This window comes from Phyllobates terribilis, unplaced genomic scaffold (assembly GCF_046119375.1).
Source record: "Phyllobates terribilis strain yellow unplaced genomic scaffold, ASM4611937v1 Scaffold_3637__1_contigs__length_73654, whole genome shotgun sequence".
Lineage (NCBI taxonomy): Eukaryota > Metazoa > Chordata > Amphibia > Anura > Dendrobatidae > Phyllobates > Phyllobates terribilis.
This window is the reverse complement of record NW_027366390.1, coordinates 64,269-73,655: the sequence shown is the minus strand read 5'-3', so window position 1 is coordinate 73,655 and position 9,387 is coordinate 64,269. Positions and strand designations below refer to the sequence as shown.

The window sequence follows — 9,387 nt, the reverse complement described above, 5'->3', positions numbered from 1 at the left end:
AACTTTTTGGGTTGGGTTCTCTTTTATAGTCTGCAGGCATTAAATGAAAGAAGTCAGTGTTCCAGCAGAAGGAGACAACGTTTCAGAAAAGGCATTGTAGCAAACCAAAAAAGAAATTTTAAGCGCAGCAGTGTAACCAGCGCACATACCTGTTAGCTCGGGTGAGTTTAAAAGGCTGCTGTTGATAACAAGGGCATTTGCTAAATAGATGGTGTGTGTGCAACAATATACTGAAAGGTCAATTATATTGTGCAGCTTATCTCACCACCTGTAGTTATTTAGGTGAAAGCTCCAAAATGCTTGCCTAATATGTCTGTTTATCCAAAAGGAAGTAGAAAGGGAGAGCTAGAAAGATAGCATTGCATCACATTACATGGCAATGCAATGCACAGTTGCTGAAGTTGAACCAAAATGAGCTTGTAATCTGGCTTCTGCAACTTTGAACATGAAAAATCCAATGAGGAGAAGAAAAGCAGAGCCAAAGAGTCCATCCCAAAATCCGACAAACAAGCAAAATGAACAAAAAACATTGAATTCAATTCTTTCTGATTTTAGAAACTGCATTAAAGAAGGGGTGCACCGGTCCTGGAGATACTGCAATACCAGGTCAATGCGTGGAGTGGACAGAGCAAGCTCTTTTTCCATCTCCCTGTTCTAAAAATCCATTTAATATATGGTCCCCAGATAGGGGACGTATCAGATATTAAACTGATAAGAACAGATACTACACTTGATCTTAGCCAAAAGGCCGAGAAGCGATAACCAGAATTGGTTTCAAACTACGGAGCCACCCAAGGATCCTAAAAAGTCCATTTGTGGAGATGAGCTCCTGGACTCCCGTTAAGAAGACATGTTGTCAACCTCTAGATCCCTTACATGCCTGCACTTTTCGGCTTGCTGCTGCTGCAATCCACGCGTTTTAGATCTGCATAACTCCACCTCTTTAAACACAGCACCTTCACCCCCTGCTGTTCCCACCCGCCTCAACACCGTTGGAAGGGAGGAGAACCAATTAAGGCGGGGGGTGGGGTGGAACGAGCAGCTGTCTACCCTTAGCAGGAGGGCTCCTGATTACATACCTCTCCTGCTGCTGCTGCTGCTGCTGGCTGTCCAGCAGCAGACTGAAGGTGGCTGCTGCTGTGCACAGGTATATAAAGGCTCAGAGCCTATTATGACACGCGCAGCCAGCGTTCCATTGCCACATTCCATCTACTGCAGGCAGGATACCTGGCTGGCTGAATGTCGCTGAGAAGCTCACAGAGACCGCCATAAGCAACAGTTTAACAGAATGCCACAGACTAATCAACCAAACTTTTTGGGTTGGGTTCTCTTTTATAGTCTGCAGGCATTAAATGAAAGAAGTCAGTGTTCCAGCAGAAGGAGACAACGTTTCAGAAAAGGCATTGTAGCAAACCAAAAAAGAAATTTTAAGCGCAGCAGTGTAACCAGCGCACATACCTGTTAGCTCGGGTGAGTTTAAAAGGCTGCTGTTGATAACAAGGGCATTTGCTAAATAGATGGTGTGTGTGCAACAATATACTGAAAGGTCAATTATATTGTGCAGCTTATCTCACCACCTGTAGTTATTTAGGTGAAAGCTCCAAAATGCTTGCCTAATATGTCTGTTTATCCAAAAGGAAGTAGAAAGGGAGAGCTAGAAAGATAGCATTGCATCACATTACATGGCAATGCAATGCACAGTTGCTGAAGTTGAACCAAAATGAGCTTGTAATCTGGCTTCTGCAACTTTGAACATGAAAAATCCAATGAGGAGAAGAAAAGCAGAGCCAAAGAGTCCATCCCAAAATCCGACAAACAAGCAAAATGAACAAAAAACATTGAATTCAATTCTTTCTGATTTTAGAAACTGCATTAAAGAAGGGGTGCACCGGTCCTGGAGATACTGCAATACCAGGTCAATGCGTGGAGTGGACAGAGCAAGCTCTTTTTCCATCTCCCTGTTCTAAAAATCCATTTAATATATGGTCCCCAGATAGGGGACGTATCAGATATTAAACTGATAAGAACAGATACTACACTTGATCTTAGCCAAAAGGCCGAGAAGCGATAACCAGAATTGGTTTCAAACTACGGAGCCACCCAAGGATCCTAAAAAGTCCATTTGTGGAGATGAGCTCCTGGACTCCCGTTAAGAAGACATGTTGTCAACCTCTAGATCCCTTACATGCCTGCACTTTTCGGCTTGCTGCTGCTGCAATCCACGCGTTTTAGATCTGCATAACTCCACCTCTTTAAACACAGCACCTTCACCCCCTGCTGTTCCCACCCGCCTCAACACCGTTGGAAGGGAGGAGAACCAATTAAGGCGGGGGGTGGGGTGGAACGAGCAGCTGTCTACCCTTAGCAGGAGGGCTCCTGATTACATACCTCTCCTGCTGCTGCTGCTGCTGCTGGCTGTCCAGCAGCAGACTGAAGGTGGCTGCTGCTGTGCACAGGTATATAAAGGCTCAGAGCCTATTATGACACGCGCAGCCAGCGTTCCATTGCCACATTCCATCTACTGCAGGCAGGATACCTGGCTGGCTGAATGTCGCTGAGAAGCTCACAGAGACCGCCATAAGCAACAGTTTAACAGAATGCCACAGACTAATCAACCAAACTTTTTGGGTTGGGTTCTCTTTTATAGTCTGCAGGCATTAAATGAAAGAAGTCAGTGTTCCAGCAGAAGGAGACAACGTTTCAGAAAAGGCATTGTAGCAAACCAAAAAAGAAATTTTAAGCGCAGCAGTGTAACCAGCGCACATACCTGTTAGCTCGGGTGAGTTTAAAAGGCTGCTGTTGATAACAAGGGCATTTGCTAAATAGATGGTGTGTGTGCAACAATATACTGAAAGGTCAATTATATTGTGCAGCTTATCTCACCACCTGTAGTTATTTAGGTGAAAGCTCCAAAATGCTTGCCTAATATGTCTGTTTATCCAAAAGGAAGTAGAAAGGGAGAGCTAGAAAGATAGCATTGCATCACATTACATGGCAATGCAATGCACAGTTGCTGAAGTTGAACCAAAATGAGCTTGTAATCTGGCTTCTGCAACTTTGAACATGAAAAATCCAATGAGGAGAAGAAAAGCAGAGCCAAAGAGTCCATCCCAAAATCCGACAAACAAGCAAAATGAACAAAAAACATTGAATTCAATTCTTTCTGATTTTAGAAACTGCATTAAAGAAGGGGTGCACCGGTCCTGGAGATACTGCAATACCAGGTCAATGCGTGGAGTGGACAGAGCAAGCTCTTTTTCCATCTCCCTGTTCTAAAAATCCATTTAATATATGGTCCCCAGATAGGGGACGTATCAGATATTAAACTGATAAGAACAGATACTACACTTGATCTTAGCCAAAAGGCCGAGAAGCGATAACCAGAATTGGTTTCAAACTACGGAGCCACCCAAGGATCCTAAAAAGTCCATTTGTGGAGATGAGCTCCTGGACTCCCGTTAAGAAGACATGTTGTCAACCTCTAGATCCCTTACATGCCTGCACTTTTCGGCTTGCTGCTGCTGCAATCCACGCGTTTTAGATCTGCATAACTCCACCTCTTTAAACACAGCACCTTCACCCCCTGCTGTTCCCACCCGCCTCAACACCGTTGGAAGGGAGGAGAACCAATTAAGGCGGGGGGTGGGGTGGAACGAGCAGCTGTCTACCCTTAGCAGGAGGGCTCCTGATTACATACCTCTCCTGCTGCTGCTGCTGCTGCTGGCTGTCCAGCAGCAGACTGAAGGTGGCTGCTGCTGTGCACAGGTATATAAAGGCTCAGAGCCTATTATGACACGCGCAGCCAGCGTTCCATTGCCACATTCCATCTACTGCAGGCAGGATACCTGGCTGGCTGAATGTCGCTGAGAAGCTCACAGAGACCGCCATAAGCAACAGTTTAACAGAATGCCACAGACTAATCAACCAAACTTTTTGGGTTGGGTTCTCTTTTATAGTCTGCAGGCATTAAATGAAAGAAGTCAGTGTTCCAGCAGAAGGAGACAACGTTTCAGAAAAGGCATTGTAGCAAACCAAAAAAGAAATTTTAAGCGCAGCAGTGTAACCAGCGCACATACCTGTTAGCTCGGGTGAGTTTAAAAGGCTGCTGTTGATAACAAGGGCATTTGCTAAATAGATGGTGTGTGTGCAACAATATACTGAAAGGTCAATTATATTGTGCAGCTTATCTCACCACCTGTAGTTATTTAGGTGAAAGCTCCAAAATGCTTGCCTAATATGTCTGTTTATCCAAAAGGAAGTAGAAAGGGAGAGCTAGAAAGATAGCATTGCATCACATTACATGGCAATGCAATGCACAGTTGCTGAAGTTGAACCAAAATGAGCTTGTAATCTGGCTTCTGCAACTTTGAACATGAAAAATCCAATGAGGAGAAGAAAAGCAGAGCCAAAGAGTCCATCCCAAAATCCGACAAACAAGCAAAATGAACAAAAAACATTGAATTCAATTCTTTCTGATTTTAGAAACTGCATTAAAGAAGGGGTGCACCGGTCCTGGAGATACTGCAATACCAGGTCAATGCGTGGAGTGGACAGAGCAAGCTCTTTTTCCATCTCCCTGTTCTAAAAATCCATTTAATATATGGTCCCCAGATAGGGGACGTATCAGATATTAAACTGATAAGAACAGATACTACACTTGATCTTAGCCAAAAGGCCGAGAAGCGATAACCAGAATTGGTTTCAAACTACGGAGCCACCCAAGGATCCTAAAAAGTCCATTTGTGGAGATGAGCTCCTGGACTCCCGTTAAGAAGACATGTTGTCAACCTCTAGATCCCTTACATGCCTGCACTTTTCGGCTTGCTGCTGCTGCAATCCACGCGTTTTAGATCTGCATAACTCCACCTCTTTAAACACAGCACCTTCACCCCCTGCTGTTCCCACCCGCCTCAACACCGTTGGAAGGGAGGAGAACCAATTAAGGCGGGGGGTGGGGTGGAACGAGCAGCTGTCTACCCTTAGCAGGAGGGCTCCTGATTACATACCTCTCCTGCTGCTGCTGCTGCTGCTGGCTGTCCAGCAGCAGACTGAAGGTGGCTGCTGCTGTGCACAGGTATATAAAGGCTCAGAGCCTATTATGACACGCGCAGCCAGCGTTCCATTGCCACATTCCATCTACTGCAGGCAGGATACCTGGCTGGCTGAATGTCGCTGAGAAGCTCACAGAGACCGCCATAAGCAACAGTTTAACAGAATGCCACAGACTAATCAACCAAACTTTTTGGGTTGGGTTCTCTTTTATAGTCTGCAGGCATTAAATGAAAGAAGTCAGTGTTCCAGCAGAAGGAGACAACGTTTCAGAAAAGGCATTGTAGCAAACCAAAAAAGAAATTTTAAGCGCAGCAGTGTAACCAGCGCACATACCTGTTAGCTCGGGTGAGTTTAAAAGGCTGCTGTTGATAACAAGGGCATTTGCTAAATAGATGGTGTGTGTGCAACAATATACTGAAAGGTCAATTATATTGTGCAGCTTATCTCACCACCTGTAGTTATTTAGGTGAAAGCTCCAAAATGCTTGCCTAATATGTCTGTTTATCCAAAAGGAAGTAGAAAGGGAGAGCTAGAAAGATAGCATTGCATCACATTACATGGCAATGCAATGCACAGTTGCTGAAGTTGAACCAAAATGAGCTTGTAATCTGGCTTCTGCAACTTTGAACATGAAAAATCCAATGAGGAGAAGAAAAGCAGAGCCAAAGAGTCCATCCCAAAATCCGACAAACAAGCAAAATGAACAAAAAACATTGAATTCAATTCTTTCTGATTTTAGAAACTGCATTAAAGAAGGGGTGCACCGGTCCTGGAGATACTGCAATACCAGGTCAATGCGTGGAGTGGACAGAGCAAGCTCTTTTTCCATCTCCCTGTTCTAAAAATCCATTTAATATATGGTCCCCAGATAGGGGACGTATCAGATATTAAACTGATAAGAACAGATACTACACTTGATCTTAGCCAAAAGGCCGAGAAGCGATAACCAGAATTGGTTTCAAACTACGGAGCCACCCAAGGATCCTAAAAAGTCCATTTGTGGAGATGAGCTCCTGGACTCCCGTTAAGAAGACATGTTGTCAACCTCTAGATCCCTTACATGCCTGCACTTTTCGGCTTGCTGCTGCTGCAATCCACGCGTTTTAGATCTGCATAACTCCACCTCTTTAAACACAGCACCTTCACCCCCTGCTGTTCCCACCCGCCTCAACACCGTTGGAAGGGAGGAGAACCAATTAAGGCGGGGGGTGGGGTGGAACGAGCAGCTGTCTACCCTTAGCAGGAGGGCTCCTGATTACATACCTCTCCTGCTGCTGCTGCTGCTGCTGGCTGTCCAGCAGCAGACTGAAGGTGGCTGCTGCTGTGCACAGGTATATAAAGGCTCAGAGCCTATTATGACACGCGCAGCCAGCGTTCCATTGCCACATTCCATCTACTGCAGGCAGGATACCTGGCTGGCTGAATGTCGCTGAGAAGCTCACAGAGACCGCCATAAGCAACAGTTTAACAGAATGCCACAGACTAATCAACCAAACTTTTTGGGTTGGGTTCTCTTTTATAGTCTGCAGGCATTAAATGAAAGAAGTCAGTGTTCCAGCAGAAGGAGACAACGTTTCAGAAAAGGCATTGTAGCAAACCAAAAAAGAAATTTTAAGCGCAGCAGTGTAACCAGCGCACATACCTGTTAGCTCGGGTGAGTTTAAAAGGCTGCTGTTGATAACAAGGGCATTTGCTAAATAGATGGTGTGTGTGCAACAATATACTGAAAGGTCAATTATATTGTGCAGCTTATCTCACCACCTGTAGTTATTTAGGTGAAAGCTCCAAAATGCTTGCCTAATATGTCTGTTTATCCAAAAGGAAGTAGAAAGGGAGAGCTAGAAAGATAGCATTGCATCACATTACATGGCAATGCAATGCACAGTTGCTGAAGTTGAACCAAAATGAGCTTGTAATCTGGCTTCTGCAACTTTGAACATGAAAAATCCAATGAGGAGAAGAAAAGCAGAGCCAAAGAGTCCATCCCAAAATCCGACAAACAAGCAAAATGAACAAAAAACATTGAATTCAATTCTTTCTGATTTTAGAAACTGCATTAAAGAAGGGGTGCACCGGTCCTGGAGATACTGCAATACCAGGTCAATGCGTGGAGTGGACAGAGCAAGCTCTTTTTCCATCTCCCTGTTCTAAAAATCCATTTAATATATGGTCCCCAGATAGGGGACGTATCAGATATTAAACTGATAAGAACAGATACTACACTTGATCTTAGCCAAAAGGCCGAGAAGCGATAACCAGAATTGGTTTCAAACTACGGAGCCACCCAAGGATCCTAAAAAGTCCATTTGTGGAGATGAGCTCCTGGACTCCCGTTAAGAAGACATGTTGTCAACCTCTAGATCCCTTACATGCCTGCACTTTTCGGCTTGCTGCTGCTGCAATCCACGCGTTTTAGATCTGCATAACTCCACCTCTTTAAACACAGCACCTTCACCCCCTGCTGTTCCCACCCGCCTCAACACCGTTGGAAGGGAGGAGAACCAATTAAGGCGGGGGGTGGGGTGGAACGAGCAGCTGTCTACCCTTAGCAGGAGGGCTCCTGATTACATACCTCTCCTGCTGCTGCTGCTGCTGCTGGCTGTCCAGCAGCAGACTGAAGGTGGCTGCTGCTGTGCACAGGTATATAAAGGCTCAGAGCCTATTATGACACGCGCAGCCAGCGTTCCATTGCCACATTCCATCTACTGCAGGCAGGATACCTGGCTGGCTGAATGTCGCTGAGAAGCTCACAGAGACCGCCATAAGCAACAGTTTAACAGAATGCCACAGACTAATCAACCAAACTTTTTGGGTTGGGTTCTCTTTTATAGTCTGCAGGCATTAAATGAAAGAAGTCAGTGTTCCAGCAGAAGGAGACAACGTTTCAGAAAAGGCATTGTAGCAAACCAAAAAAGAAATTTTAAGCGCAGCAGTGTAACCAGCGCACATACCTGTTAGCTCGGGTGAGTTTAAAAGGCTGCTGTTGATAACAAGGGCATTTGCTAAATAGATGGTGTGTGTGCAACAATATACTGAAAGGTCAATTATATTGTGCAGCTTATCTCACCACCTGTAGTTATTTAGGTGAAAGCTCCAAAATGCTTGCCTAATATGTCTGTTTATCCAAAAGGAAGTAGAAAGGGAGAGCTAGAAAGATAGCATTGCATCACATTACATGGCAATGCAATGCACAGTTGCTGAAGTTGAACCAAAATGAGCTTGTAATCTGGCTTCTGCAACTTTGAACATGAAAAATCCAATGAGGAGAAGAAAAGCAGAGCCAAAGAGTCCATCCCAAAATCCGACAAACAAGCAAAATGAACAAAAAACATTGAATTCAATTCTTTCTGATTTTAGAAACTGCATTAAAGAAGGGGTGCACCGGTCCTGGAGATACTGCAATACCAGGTCAATGCGTGGAGTGGACAGAGCAAGCTCTTTTTCCATCTCCCTGTTCTAAAAATCCATTTAATATATGGTCCCCAGATAGGGGACGTATCAGATATTAAACTGATAAGAACAGATACTACACTTGATCTTAGCCAAAAGGCCGAGAAGCGATAACCAGAATTGGTTTCAAACTACGGAGCCACCCAAGGATCCTAAAAAGTCCATTTGTGGAGATGAGCTCCTGGACTCCCGTTAAGAAGACATGTTGTCAACCTCTAGATCCCTTACATGCCTGCACTTTTCGGCTTGCTGCTGCTGCAATCCACGCGTTTTAGATCTGCATAACTCCACCTCTTTAAACACAGCACCTTCACCCCCTGCTGTTCCCACCCGCCTCAACACCGTTGGAAGGGAGGAGAACCAATTAAGGCGGGGGGTGGGGTGGAACGAGCAGCTGTCTACCCTTAGCAGGAGGGCTCCTGATTACATACCTCTCCTGCTGCTGCTGCTGCTGCTGGCTGTCCAGCAGCAGACTGAAGGTGGCTGCTGCTGTGCACAGGTATATAAAGGCTCAGAGCCTATTATGACACGCGCAGCCAGCGTTCCATTGCCACATTCCATCTACTGCAGGCAGGATACCTGGCTGGCTGAATGTCGCTGAGAAGCTCACAGAGACCGCCATAAGCAACAGTTTAACAGAATGCCACAGACTAATCAACCAAACTTTTTGGGTTGGGTTCTCTTTTATAGTCTGCAGGCATTAAATGAAAGAAGTCAGTGTTCCAGCAGAAGGAGACAACGTTTCAGAAAAGGCATTGTAGCAAACCAAAAAAGAAATTTTAAGCGCAGCAGTGTAACCAGCGCACATACCTGTTAGCTCGGGTGAGTTTAAAAGGCTGCTGTTGATAACAAGGGCATTTGCTAAATAGATGGTGTGTGTGCAAC

General features: G+C 45.1%; 7 non-coding genes across 7 annotated transcripts; all 7 read right to left on the bottom strand.

Moving 5' to 3' along the window:
* Positions 1–569: 569 nt before the first annotated feature.
* LOC141248311 (U2 spliceosomal RNA) lies at positions 570–760 on the bottom strand. The gene has a single exon (XR_012311546.1). It is a non-coding gene; the product is annotated as a U2 spliceosomal RNA (small nuclear RNA).
* A 1,118-nt stretch (positions 761–1,878) lies between these two features.
* On the bottom strand, positions 1,879–2,069 carry LOC141248310 (U2 spliceosomal RNA). Its single transcript, XR_012311545.1, has one exon. It is a non-coding gene; the product is annotated as a U2 spliceosomal RNA (small nuclear RNA).
* A 1,118-nt stretch (positions 2,070–3,187) lies between these two features.
* Positions 3,188–3,378, bottom strand: LOC141248309 (U2 spliceosomal RNA). The gene has a single exon (XR_012311544.1). It is a non-coding gene; the product is annotated as a U2 spliceosomal RNA (small nuclear RNA).
* A 1,118-nt stretch (positions 3,379–4,496) lies between these two features.
* Positions 4,497–4,687, bottom strand: LOC141248308 (U2 spliceosomal RNA). Its single transcript, XR_012311543.1, has one exon. It is a non-coding gene; the product is annotated as a U2 spliceosomal RNA (small nuclear RNA).
* A 1,118-nt stretch (positions 4,688–5,805) lies between these two features.
* LOC141248366 (U2 spliceosomal RNA) lies at positions 5,806–5,996 on the bottom strand. The gene has a single exon (XR_012311597.1). It is a non-coding gene; the product is annotated as a U2 spliceosomal RNA (small nuclear RNA).
* Positions 5,997–7,114: 1,118 nt separating this feature from the next.
* LOC141248365 (U2 spliceosomal RNA) lies at positions 7,115–7,305 on the bottom strand. The gene has a single exon (XR_012311596.1). It is a non-coding gene; the product is annotated as a U2 spliceosomal RNA (small nuclear RNA).
* A 1,118-nt stretch (positions 7,306–8,423) lies between these two features.
* On the bottom strand, positions 8,424–8,614 carry LOC141248364 (U2 spliceosomal RNA). The gene has a single exon (XR_012311595.1). It is a non-coding gene; the product is annotated as a U2 spliceosomal RNA (small nuclear RNA).
* Between the last annotated feature and the right edge of the window lie 773 nt (positions 8,615–9,387).